The 12,500-nt window shown below is 39.5% G+C and overlaps 1 pseudogene; it reads right to left on the bottom strand.

The window, feature by feature from the left end:
* LOC138035949 (paired box protein Pax-3-B-like) overlaps positions 1-6,104 on the bottom strand; it is a 7,729-nt pseudogene extending 1,625 nt beyond the window's left edge.
* Positions 6,105-12,500: the final 6,396 nt, after the last annotated feature.

Raw genomic sequence — 12,500 nt, 5'->3', positions numbered from 1 at the left:
GATAAAAAGAGGATGAGGGGAGACTACACATCTCCATAACCTATGATATTTTTTCCAATCTATTTTAAGCTTCGCGCCATAATGGTAAAGTTATTTCGGTCTCGTGCTCATGATCGTGCAGCCAATGATCAATTACAACTAACCAATCAGGTTTCTTCCTTAAAATAGCTGGGCATCATGAATACGAGCTAAATCAGATTGAAAAAAATTATTATTGGAAGACGCCCATTTATCATATGGCCAGTGCGGCCCCTCGCGCGCTTTTCATTGTAAATCTATTGGGAAAATCCCCGTATGAGGGAAATTATTTGGCCCTCGGTCTTGGCGCACGGACCTCGCTGCACTTGGTCCGTAATCCATGTCCTCTGGCCAAATATTTTCACGTCCGGCCCGACCTAAACTCAGTCAATAAGTACGGAGTATGGTCGATGTGTTCTCTCCCCTCGTCCTCTCTTGATAAGGGGGACGAGAGCACCCGACAGTGAGTTTTCAGTTTTTCTTTCCAAAACTACACCAAGTGTTAGTATTTCTGAAAGGATGGTACACACTCTTCATGCCGAACGACTTGGATTGGAATAATTGCGAATTTTTCAAAATAATGGGAGGCTATATTTTCGTATGTTGTTCCCTTTTTTTGGATGACGTTGTTGTTCTAGCTTAATTCCCGAATAAAAACCATATCGTGGGACTCGTTTTCAATTTTAAGTAAGTTTCAAATAGACTACAAGAGGAAGTGCTAATTACAATTAGGAAATTGCTGGACATCGGCTTTTTCAAACGATTTTCTTGTATAATTTATAATGAGAGACGCTTCAGTTTCTACCTCGACCTGTCACATTGGATTGTGACTCTGTGCTCTCCTCAAGAATTTCTCTATCTCGTAGTTGATCAGCACAACTGGAAGACATAAGGCTTGCTGTGGCACCACCCATCCTCTTCTGTTTAATAAGTCTGCTGATAGAACTCAGAGAGGGGAGATTCTCGAGGCTGCACACATTTTCACGAAGAAGACGATCCCGCAGCTCCCAAGAGAAGATCCCTGGTTGTTCTCGCCTGTACTGTTCTATCTTTTCTTCTATTCAAGGAGTGATAACTCGTGGTCTTCCCACATTAGCTCCTCCAGGATTAATGCACCCAGTTTTTTGATACTTGGAAAGCAATTTACTGATACAGCCATGGGTTACTTTTAGGCGCCGACTGATGTCGCAAGGGCGAACCCCAACTCTGGCCAAGTCAATTATTTCTTTCCTTGTTTCTTTGGGTAACGGTTTTCCGTTGATATAATGACCTCCCAGCTGATTTACCCGCCCTGCACCTACAAGCAAGCATTGATCTTTACAAACTCAGTTTAAAAAGGCTTAAGAATGAAATAAGAACTCTTCATATATGTCATTTCCTGCAATCTTGCTGTTAATCCACAATAACGAGAGAGGTTGTCACCAGTGCTTGGGGTTATCAAAAAGCGATGAAGATAAAGTGATGCGATCCATGCGGTGAACTATCGTGTCGTGTGAATTATTTTTTTCTTGCGACGAGAGCAATCACAAAACGCGTTATTTTCGTTCTTGTAAAAGCTAGAAAAGTCGCTATTTATTCTTCTGGCATCTCTCGTTAACAATAGATTAAGGCTAATAACTACAGGGAGTACGTCGAGTGCCATATACTTGCGTTTTCCTTTTTAAGCTTCAAGATATTGATGAATCGATAGAGGCTCTACATTTTCTTGCAGATATAATTGACACTATGTAGTTGATATTTTTCTTATCAAACTATAGGTGAGCTTCCATTGTTGCAAGTTTCCAGCATTTGGTACCAAACCTTTCGATACAGAAACGGGAAGGCTTTGATTGCATGATATTGCAATATCTTTAACTTGTACACTGTTACGCGTAACAATAAGACGAGGAAAGTACCTAACCTGAAACAGACATAAAAACATCCATTCTCTGTCTTGAGTCCAGCAACAGTGTTAACTCGTAAGTGAGTAGTGATCATGCTTGCCAGTCAATTTATGAAGAGTACGGTGACCAAGTAACTTAGATTGAGTGCAAAGAACTCAGGCATATTTCAATTATGTCGATTTTCATTATAAAAAACAATGGAGTTATAAAATTAGGGCTATCGATAAAGCTTTAGTTAACATTTCAGATCAGTAAAATTTTGTTCCCTAAGTGCTTGAATGGGCTTTATAAAACGCTTAAGACATTTCGTTTTCAAAGTTTCGAAAGTGAAATTGTTACAAGAATTGTTGTAAAAAGAGCAGTAGGCGAGGACACTTGAACGTTTAATAACTTTCGATTAATATAAATGTCTTTTTGTAATCAGTGTTGATGGGAGGCCCTTAATTTACACTTAAATTGAATTCTTTATTGATCAATTTATCATAGACAGTCAAATGAAAAAAGTTAACTTGCAACAAAATGACAAGACGCCTGTTGTTTTACTGCCACGCCCTGGTAGCAACGAAGTTACTCACTGTATTTTCTCGTGTTAATAATATATTTCAGGGTTGCTTTAGGCGGTTTCATCGCCTTCTTTACACTGGAACCGTAGAGCTTTTTCTTTATATTTTAATGTAAATTAAAGGTTGTCAGGAAAAAGAGTGCATCGTGACGCAGAATTAAATGTACAAATGGCGACTGTGAATGCAAATTAAACTGAGTTTCCATTAATTGCTGTAGACCACCTCTCGATAAAATTAGATCTGTATTTAAAACTATTGTTTTCTATTGCTATTTTATTCCATATATCAAACAGTATAACATACAGCAGAGGGCTATAAAGTTAGAATCATTAATGACACACATCAAACGCGCAGTCAGTTCAGAATTCATTTAAATTCGTTAGCACATGTTAATGACACCTTTTCTATCACATAAATGGATCCCAACACTCAGATTCCTTCCTCGGATCTTACCTACAAAAAGAGTAATTCGGTTGTTACCTTGTTAAAAGTTACCTTGCGGGGGAAATAATTTGTTGCTGGCAAAGTGTTTGAGGGACACCCCTGCTTTATTATACAGAGTTTAAACCAACATTGGGGCACGTTGAAGTGTTGCGTTCTTCACAGGAAAGTGGTTTTATACATCCCAAGGCTGGCTAACGTTCTCCCCGACAGTCAATGCAAGTTTTTACATCTACTTTAATTTTTGTGTGCCACAAAAAATAAAGGTGGCATGGTATCTCAAAAACCGGCCAGCTCTCCTTGCAGCGATTAGCATCGTAATGAGTACTACAATGAAGAAGAAGTCTAAGGACCTTTACTCTTATTTCCCCTTTGTTCGTTTTTTTTTTGTTTGGTTTTATTTTGTTTCTCTGCCGATCTAACATAACATTTTTTTCTAATAATTTATTTTCTATTATCGAGTTTGTATCTCTTGGCTCAAACAAATTGCGAAAAAGGCAGAGAAGTTGTATGCGTTGGGGTTAGTGGGGGCTCCTGAACACAACAATCATTTGGCAAGAACCAGCTTGTTTCTTTCGTAATTTTTGCAACTATCTCTTCTTGCCTTTTTGCAGAAAATTAAATGACACGTGTTTGATGATGTTGCCAGTTTTATTCAACACTTCCAAACGGCAGGATAATACATCACAACCGATTACGAGTTTTGTTGGAAGATCACAGGTGGTAACCTAAACCAGGTTGAAGACCTTTCTTTAAATCCGGTCCCTGTTTAATTATTTCCTTTTGGAAATGCCCGTGCAAAAGTCCGGCAAAAACTAAAGATTCACTCGTCACAGTACACTAACCGTATTCTGGCAGGATCCCAACAATCGCATTTTACTGTTTGTTATTACTTGACTTTCAATCACGACACCATTTAGTTAACAGGTTGTTCTTTGTAACTTGACAGCGGTGCAATTACCGGGTACTTGAATTAAGATAATCAGTTATTTTTTCAGACATAATTGATATCTCAATAAACTCTTTGATTTTCTTAGACAGTTTTGTACCGAGTTTCCTTTCCTCTATAATTGTCCGTTTTCTGTCGAGATCACATTCAATGGACCTCATTGTTCGAGGGGGGCAATTCCACACCCATAACTGCCCAAAGAGGTTTTAGGTTACTGAGCCAACCATGTTCAACACCAACAAAGCAGCCGCATGTGGGTATCCATGTTTTTAAGTGGTTTTTATTTTATTTTTTTTGTTGAAATCCTTGACACGTTTCCCCAATTATTCAATAGAAATGACCGCATGGATGCGGCACATTTCACAAAGCTATTCAATGTCTGTGTTCACTTTTCTAGTTCTTTTAAGAAGAGCTTGTTGCATCTTTATAGCGCATTTAATCGAATATTGCCTAAATTTAAGACATTATAGGTCATTTCTTTGAATCTTACTGAGCGCTTGCTTCTCGCTTGTAATTTCGTGATTTTCCGTGATGAAACTGAGGCATTCCACGATTTTGCCTGAAAGAATTGCAGACATCGTGATTTTCTGACGTTTGTACCTGTACTGCTCATTACCGGCCAATCACATTATACCCTCTGTAACTAAACTGTAATGAATGAGTGAGGTGGAAATTGTTCACCCCGGTAGGTACAACGATGACATGATAGTTTTTTCAATGGAAAAAATCCAAGTGCCCCTTTGCAGGAGTCGCACCTACGATCTTCCGATTACAAGTTCGGATGCTCTACCTCTGAGGTATAGGGGACTCGTCAGTGATGACTCGGGAATACTCGGAAAATATCCGAGTATACTCCTTTACTGCTAAGACTGAAATTGTCCAAACGGTGCATTCGCACTATTGATATGTCTTTGAATAGATATGAATGGGGAGAAGGGCTGGCACAGTGGCGAGAGCACTCGTCTTCCATCAATGTGGCGCGCGGGATCGATTCCCGGATTCAATGCCAAATGTGGGTTAAGTTTGTTGGCTCTCTACTCTGCTCTGAGAGGTTTTTCCACGGGTACTCCGGTTTTCCCCTCTCCTCAAAAACCATGCAACATTTGAGTTGATCTGTTCTGATTTCAGTTGATTTGTAGTCTCCCCAATTAGGGCCTGTTCGCATGGAGGCGGGGATCCCCGGGTAGGTGAGGTACCCTGCCTTCCCGTGAGATTTCCAAATGTTCAAACTAAAGATAAATGCCCGAATGAATATCACACCAGTCAAGCGAGGTACCCCACTTTCAGCATTCACATGGAGAAAACTCGCCCCACCTAAGTGGGTTATCCGGCCCGGCTGACCGGGCAACCCGCTTGTTGAGGTATCCCACTTCTCATGTGAACACAATCAAGAAAAAAGGAGAGATTGTATACCTAACTTACCCGGGGTCCCCTACTCTCATGTGAACAGGCCCTTAGTAGAGCGTTCAAGCCGAGGCTGGGCTAAATAGCCTCGAGACTTAAAGTTATAAATGAAGGAGAAGGAAAGTGGTAATCTCGGTAGATGAAATAAATAGAAGGTCATGTGTTCGACTCCTGCAAAAGAGCACTCGGAACTTTTCCGAAGATCTCTGAGTGACCACTGACTAAAATCATCTCTTCACTTATAACTCAATTTTTATTAAAGGTTGAAATATCAACTGAAATCTTGTATTAGTCACGTCATTGCCGAGTTTTGTTGGTATAACACGACTTTACAGGGTCGGCCAAGGTTTTTGGGTATACGGTATACAGGGGTTTTTTAAATCGGGTATACGGTATATTGCAGCTTAAATACGGGAATTCGGTATATCACTTTCTTTGAATTTCAGGTATACAGTATACAATGCTTCCATTAATTTTGGATATATTTGGATGAATTTTTTGGGGAATTTTTTTCGGGTATACTGTTATACCACTACTCCCCCTGGCCAACCCTGACTTTAGTGAATCAACAGGCGAAGATTAAATAACAATAAAAGCAAGGTGACACACGCTAACACCAACCCGGTGCGGCCAACACATCACGCATGCGCAAAACCATTTCACCCGTTCAATTAGCAGCCATGGACAGCTGTTTCGTGTGATCCACTTAAGAGATCTGAGTATTTTCGTTTTTTGGCCATCCATAGTTATACATTTTGTGGACTCCTTAAGCTCATTTAACATTTCCAAAAAGTACTCAGAGTTCACATAAACACTGCTGCTGGCAGTTCCAGGATCGGTAGCCATAACGGATGATAACTCAAAGATATGCACTTTCAACACGTCATTTGGAAGATATCGCTTCACAAAGTTGCCTTTTGAAATAAAATCGGCTTCTGAGGTGTTTCAAAACTGCATGTATGACCTGTTTTCTGAGGCCGAAGGTGTGAAATTGATTGTTGATGACCTCTTAATATGGAGAAAAGATGCTACTGAGCATAACGTCAGACTAAAGCAAGTGTTAGACCGTGCACGAGAAGTCAGTCTCAAGTTCAATACCAAGAAATGCAGAGTCCCCTATGTTGGCCACGTCCTAACCAAAAATGGTTTAAAACCACACCCTTAAAAGACACGGACGATCCATGCGATGAAGCACCCTCAAGGAACACTGAGGAACTTAAAACATTCCTTGGATTCATCCATATTTTTATCTTGGGAAATTTATTCCCAACATGGCCAAAGTCAGTGCACCACTAAGAAAGTTGCTAGAAAAGAACATTGTCTGGCATTGGGACCAAGTACGTTTTCAGAAACTGAAGCAGATGACTACCTCTGTGCTAGTACTCTTTTGTCCTTTTTTTTTTTAATTTTATTGGAATTTAGTTACAACAACAACGACAACAAATACAAGCTAACAAAAAAAAAAGAGACGAGTAAGCAAGATGGCAAAAGAAAAGGACAGCGGCAAGCGAAAAGCAAGGTACAGACTTTGTTAGCTTGCTTTATGCAAAACAAATATTGATGCAAAAGTAAATAACTATTGATACACAGTTTTTAGAAAGAGCAGAAGGAAGTTTCCGGGACGGTCGATCGAGAATAAAATATTTACGATATGAAAACAACATTAATTTTGAACCGTGAATATAGAATATAAAAAGTTACGATCAGCGACAAACATTTTGGGAGATTTTTGCTACGTTCAAATAAATTGCAAAATCGAAAGTGACATGGCCGGAATTCAGCGGGCGCCGTGATTACTTAAGTTACCGCGGCATGTTTACTCGCCAAACAGTGAAGCATCTGTGTCAAATGATGGCAAGATACCGGGTTTTTGTAAGTTTCTTTTTCTGTCACGTGTTATAAAGTTTGACAATGAAATTTGCGAAGTCAAAACAAAGATCACAATCGCCCAACTCTTGAGGTTGACAATTTGTTCATGCAAAGTCAACATTTACTCTCCAAGACGCGTACGACGTTATTTCTCACCAGGTAATTCCATCATTTTGGAAGTAGCAGCTACTTTATTATTCATCTGCGTCACAATTTTTCACTGATTTTGGGGCTCATTTTGTTGAAACTCAAGCACGCAGGGGCACCCAACGACCAATTTGTTGTAAAATGTATTATTATACCCCAGTTAATGAAAATAAATATTATTAAGGCACTTTCAGGTGTTTTTCAGTGTTGCTGGGAAAACATTATCTGTTCCTTTTTCCCAGCAAGACACACAAGAAATTTCCCAGCCAGCTAGATAAAATTGTTTGGTTTCCCAGCCAGCTGATCAAATTTATTTCCCAGCCAGGAATTCCGCGCGCTTTCAAATCCCTCGATCCGAAACGACCGAACAAAAGCGACAAAACTGGGACAAAACAGGTTTTTTCCGCAAGCGCAATCACTCTGACCAGCCGTCGTATGTTTGTGACTACTCTCTGGGAGAGGGATGGGGTTGGTTCCTTTTTTTTTTTAGCCGTCCTCAGTCTTCAGAGTTTCTACAGCCAGCTCGGGTTGAAATGCTAGAAAAAGTCAGTAATAGACCATATTCGTATTCTCGGTATTGGACTGGAACTACCTTGCAATGGAGGCTAATGCGGGGGAATCTTTTCAAATGCAAATACTTTTTAATATATTCCCCCGCATTAGCCTCCATTGCAAGCTAGTTCCAGTCCAATACTGAGAATACGAATATGGTCTATTCCCAGGCAAAACCTCTATCAATAACAAAATTTCCCAGCCAGCTCATCGAAACACCTGTATTTTAACCAGCCAGCAAGATTCCTCTGGGGAACAGATAATGTGAGAAACAGATTCGTTGGGTGCCCCTGAGCACGCTTCCAACAGGCCTGTGAACCCTTCCTGCTTATAGAGCAATACTAAAAAACTTCTCCCACATCACATTTCAAGCTCGAAAATTCAATACACAACATGATATTATAATTCACAAAGGCAGAAAATACCACAGAATCCTTTTCCAGCGAAAAATTTATTAAAACAAACAACATATTTGCTCTTAGAGGCGAAAACCTCTTCCTATTTGATTGCGTGCGTGAAGACAAGAAACTCAATCGTGTCAAATTACCATGTACTTCAGGTTTCCTGAAGAACCTTTTCCTTGAATAACAAGAAAACGCTTTTTCTATTGCCATACTGAACTATCCAGTTAAGCTCGCATATCATAAAACATGATGAATTCTTAAAGGCCACCTTTTCCTGAGAACAATTTATTTGCTATGAGAGGCAAAAACCCCTTCTATTTCATTACGTGCGTGAAAAGAAGAAACTCAATCGTGTCAAATATGCGCAATATTGCAACAAACTAAATTTCAGGATCAAACAGTTTCCATGAAGAACCTTTTCCTTGAATAATGAGGCACAAAATAGACGACAAGCTTTCTTTCAAATAATTCTTGGCTGTCACATTTCCAATTAGGTTTTTACTGAAGACTGTGCAGAGTTGATCACAGATCCACGTAAGGTGTTCAGTTCGTTCTCTGTCTTTGTTGAACCCATAAGTTACCAGAGAATTTTCCATTTGGTTTCAGTGTTCTACATAACAGCACACTTAGTAAAATGTTTGAAATACAGCTCACTTTGATTTCGGCTCGACGGGCGATAGATTGTTGTCGAAGTCCATTACTCGTCGCTTTTAAGATTCCACCGCCTGTATATCCAATTGACTTGCCATTATTGAGCTTCATAAGGGTATATTTTGTTCAAAGATCCACTAAAACGCCATTCGCGTTACATGACTTTCGACGCCATTGCCGGTTAGGTTAGTCGTTCTACTGTGTCCACCAGAGAAATCTACGCATTTCCCACTACCCTCTCGATCCTAAGAATATACGCGCAGAAGGCTCTATGCACAAAGACACCACTTAGCAGGGGAGTGACAGGCAAGACTCGTACCGACACGGAAAAAAAAAAGAAAAATAAATAAAACAAACAAACTAAACGCAGACCCCGACTGGGTTTGCCATACTGGCAACCCAGTAATTACTGCACGCTCTCTAGTGACGCGAACTTGGGCTGCCTATGTTAGAACAGTGAAAACGCGGAATTCCCGAAACGGTAAAATAAGCTTCAAAAGGCACAAGAATACACCAGAGGTGAGTCATTTTTATTCATTTTATTGAATGAACGTTAAATTGAGCGTTTTTTAGGCTTCATAATCGACGGTATTTTATTTCCCATACAAAATCTTATAACGCGTTTAAATTCTCAACGGCCGCCTGTAACGCAACACCGCTTGCACTCAAAGGTCATCTTCCCACTAATAATTAATTATTACACGCTCTCTAGTGAGGCGAACTTGGGCTGCCTGTGCTGAGATTATCCCAAAGAAGGTTAAAGGTCGGGCTTGCAAGTTATATTTATTCTGAAAAGCGGTAAGGGAGAGGAATTGGAGAACTGAACAAATTTGAAGTATTTCGTTTACAAAGGAGTCTGATATTTTTAAATTGTTCAAGTCTTTTTGTTAAGATTTCCTTTTATAAATATCGCTTCGCCTCCATTTCGTTCAAGTTCTGAGTCAAAGAGTCGCTTACATTTACTATGGTTTTCAGGGTCCAGATATTTTTGGATCCATGTAGCTTTGAGAGAGAATAAGGGAAGAATAACTAAAAAAATGAAAAAGATATGGCGACAAAGGGCAGCCTTGTCTAACTCCACGGCTATAAGTTTAAAGAAGTTACTTGTCCATCCGTTATTTAAGTTACAGCTTTCAATATTGCAATAAAAAGGTTTAATCCGGTTTAACAGCGAGGGCCCGAAACCGAAGTGCTGGAGGGTTTTCAGTATTGATCAAAGACCGCTCTAGTGTATCAAGCTCTTTCAAAATCAATAAAAAGAAGAAGGGCCGTATATTTGATGACACTGTCCAGCCATCGAATATTCTCACTAATACACCAGTACCTGCCTTTTGATCATCTGAAATGAGTTTCGGAAGAAAAGTTTTAATTCGGCTTGCGATGGCTTTTGATGCAATTTTGTATTCGCAATTTAATAGCGTTAATGGTCGCCAATTATTGATCATAGTGTGGTCAGCGTCTTTTTCAGGTATAAGCATGACAATGCCACCTCTTAACTTTGTGACAGTGAAAGTTTCCGAATCTCAAAAGAGTAATTTAGCGCATTTAGTAGTGAGCCGTATCATTCCAGAAGACTTCGTAGAATTCGCAGGGGAGGCCATCTGATACTGGCGTTTTTTCAGAGACCACGATTTTTAATGATTCTAGACATTCCTTCTTGCCTAGAGGACCTTCGCGAAGGGATTGTTCCTCTTGGCTTAATTGTTTCTGGGAAAGTATCTGTATTTTTATTGGTATGGCCTTGCATACGGAACCCGCGCCCGCAGTGCGCGCGGCAGTCAAAACCGTGCTATCCTGTCAATCATTTGCCCTTTCACCGGAAACAGTACATTTCGGTTTTGCGTAAATGGCATTGCTGTCGATCTACCCGTCGAAAGGATGCGACCAAAGTCTTTATTCGCGAAGTTAACACAAATAAATACATTATAAATACGGTTTTGCCGTCTTCTTACACTTGATTCGAAAATATCGGCCTGAATTCGTCTTAGAATAGTTAGAAAAAACACAAATAACAGCAAAAGCACAACAGCTTACGTTCGAATTCTGCTCGCCGACAACCCATGTTTGTTGACCATTAATTAAAATGGTTTTCTGGCCCTTTATTAATAGCGCTCACGTGAATTTTAAATGGAGTATCGGGAAAGGAAAATTGCCAAGTTGATATTTGTTTCGTGTAAATATACGTTTTTAAGTAGCGAAAATTTGTATACGCACTACAACACTTTTACTGACCATTGATCGAAGGAACACCGTTTATAAGCTGCAAGGAAGTCGCTGAAGAATTTTGCACAAAAACCTCGGCCCCTAACACGGGAAAGCCAGACTTGGAAACTTTTTCAGCGAAGGCTCACTAAGGAAGAGCTTCTAGAGCTTGCCCTCCCGCAGGTCGCCAGAAAAGTGCAAACAAGCTGATTCATGTCCGAAAAGAGCAAGATCTAGAATAGACCAGAAGAGGCAGTCAAAATTGTGTTTTTTGTATTGTGCGAAAATTCATTCAAAACTTTTCCCTCACTCCCAAATAAGAACTTGCTGTGTCTTGCAATTCTACAGTGAATTACTATGAGGCCAATAAGAGAATCAAAATCAAAGAGGCACTCCCAGGGGTTTTGGGGAAGAAGAGAACATGGCTAATTTGAAGTGGGGAACAGAGTGACAATATCAAAATATTTTAGGGAACAAGGGAAGAAACCAATTTAAATTTTAGGGATCACAAATTTGGGAACAAATTTGAAAGTAATTTGGGGTACAAGGAAACACAAACGAATATTTAAAGGGAACAAGGACCCCTCCCCACAGGAGGGCCTCATCAAATGTTCTGCCTCTTTCATCCAACAGCTCAAACAAGCGATTCCAACAATTTTTGAATGGCTGACACGAAAAGAAGACTCTCTTAGAGAAATAAATTATTTATAATAACACTTTAGTATGTGAAACAATGCTCAGATGCTTAGTAGAGCACCCTCATGCCCATGTTTGTAAAAAAACACCATGAAGTATTCCCTGCAGCTGGTTTAGGCATTGTTTCATCTTTCAACATTGGGCAAAACCAAATCAACTCCATTCTCAGAGGGCACTGAGGAAAGAAGCTAGAAGAAAAAACTGGCCTTAATCCAATTCTCCCAAGGTAATCTTTACAGAATAAGATTACTGAAGGAACACTTTTGAACGCCAACCTTAAGCCTTTAAAACAAGCGCAAACAATATTAATAGCCTTTAAATTCACAAAATGTGAAACAGCATATTTTAGTCTCATATTCAATTAGATTTGGCTGCAATATTCCTTAAAACCATGCAGAACTATTTACCATAAAATGTGGAACATTTCCTGCCTATCTAAATATGCCACAAAAGGTGTCCGAAAAGTAACCAGTTAAATTTTTAGATAAAGATAGTGTCTCTATGGAGGTCTGACACAATACCCAAAAATTAAATAATTTGATGTGATCAAGACATTGAATGACCAAGCAATAAACAAACTGCAGCAATGTATGTTAGGTTCACAAAGTGGGAATGAAAAAAAATATTCCTCAACTGATGGTTCAATATGCATTTAAATTAATTTTCTATCAACAATTCAAGGGACTGACTTTTCACTGGTATTGATTTACGTTTCCATGAT

Source organism: Montipora capricornis, chromosome 2 (genome assembly GCF_036669925.1).
Source record: "Montipora capricornis isolate CH-2021 chromosome 2, ASM3666992v2, whole genome shotgun sequence".
Lineage (NCBI taxonomy): Eukaryota > Metazoa > Cnidaria > Anthozoa > Scleractinia > Acroporidae > Montipora > Montipora capricornis.
Note: the sequence above shows the minus strand (reverse complement) of the source record. Positions and strands in the feature narration are given on the sequence as shown.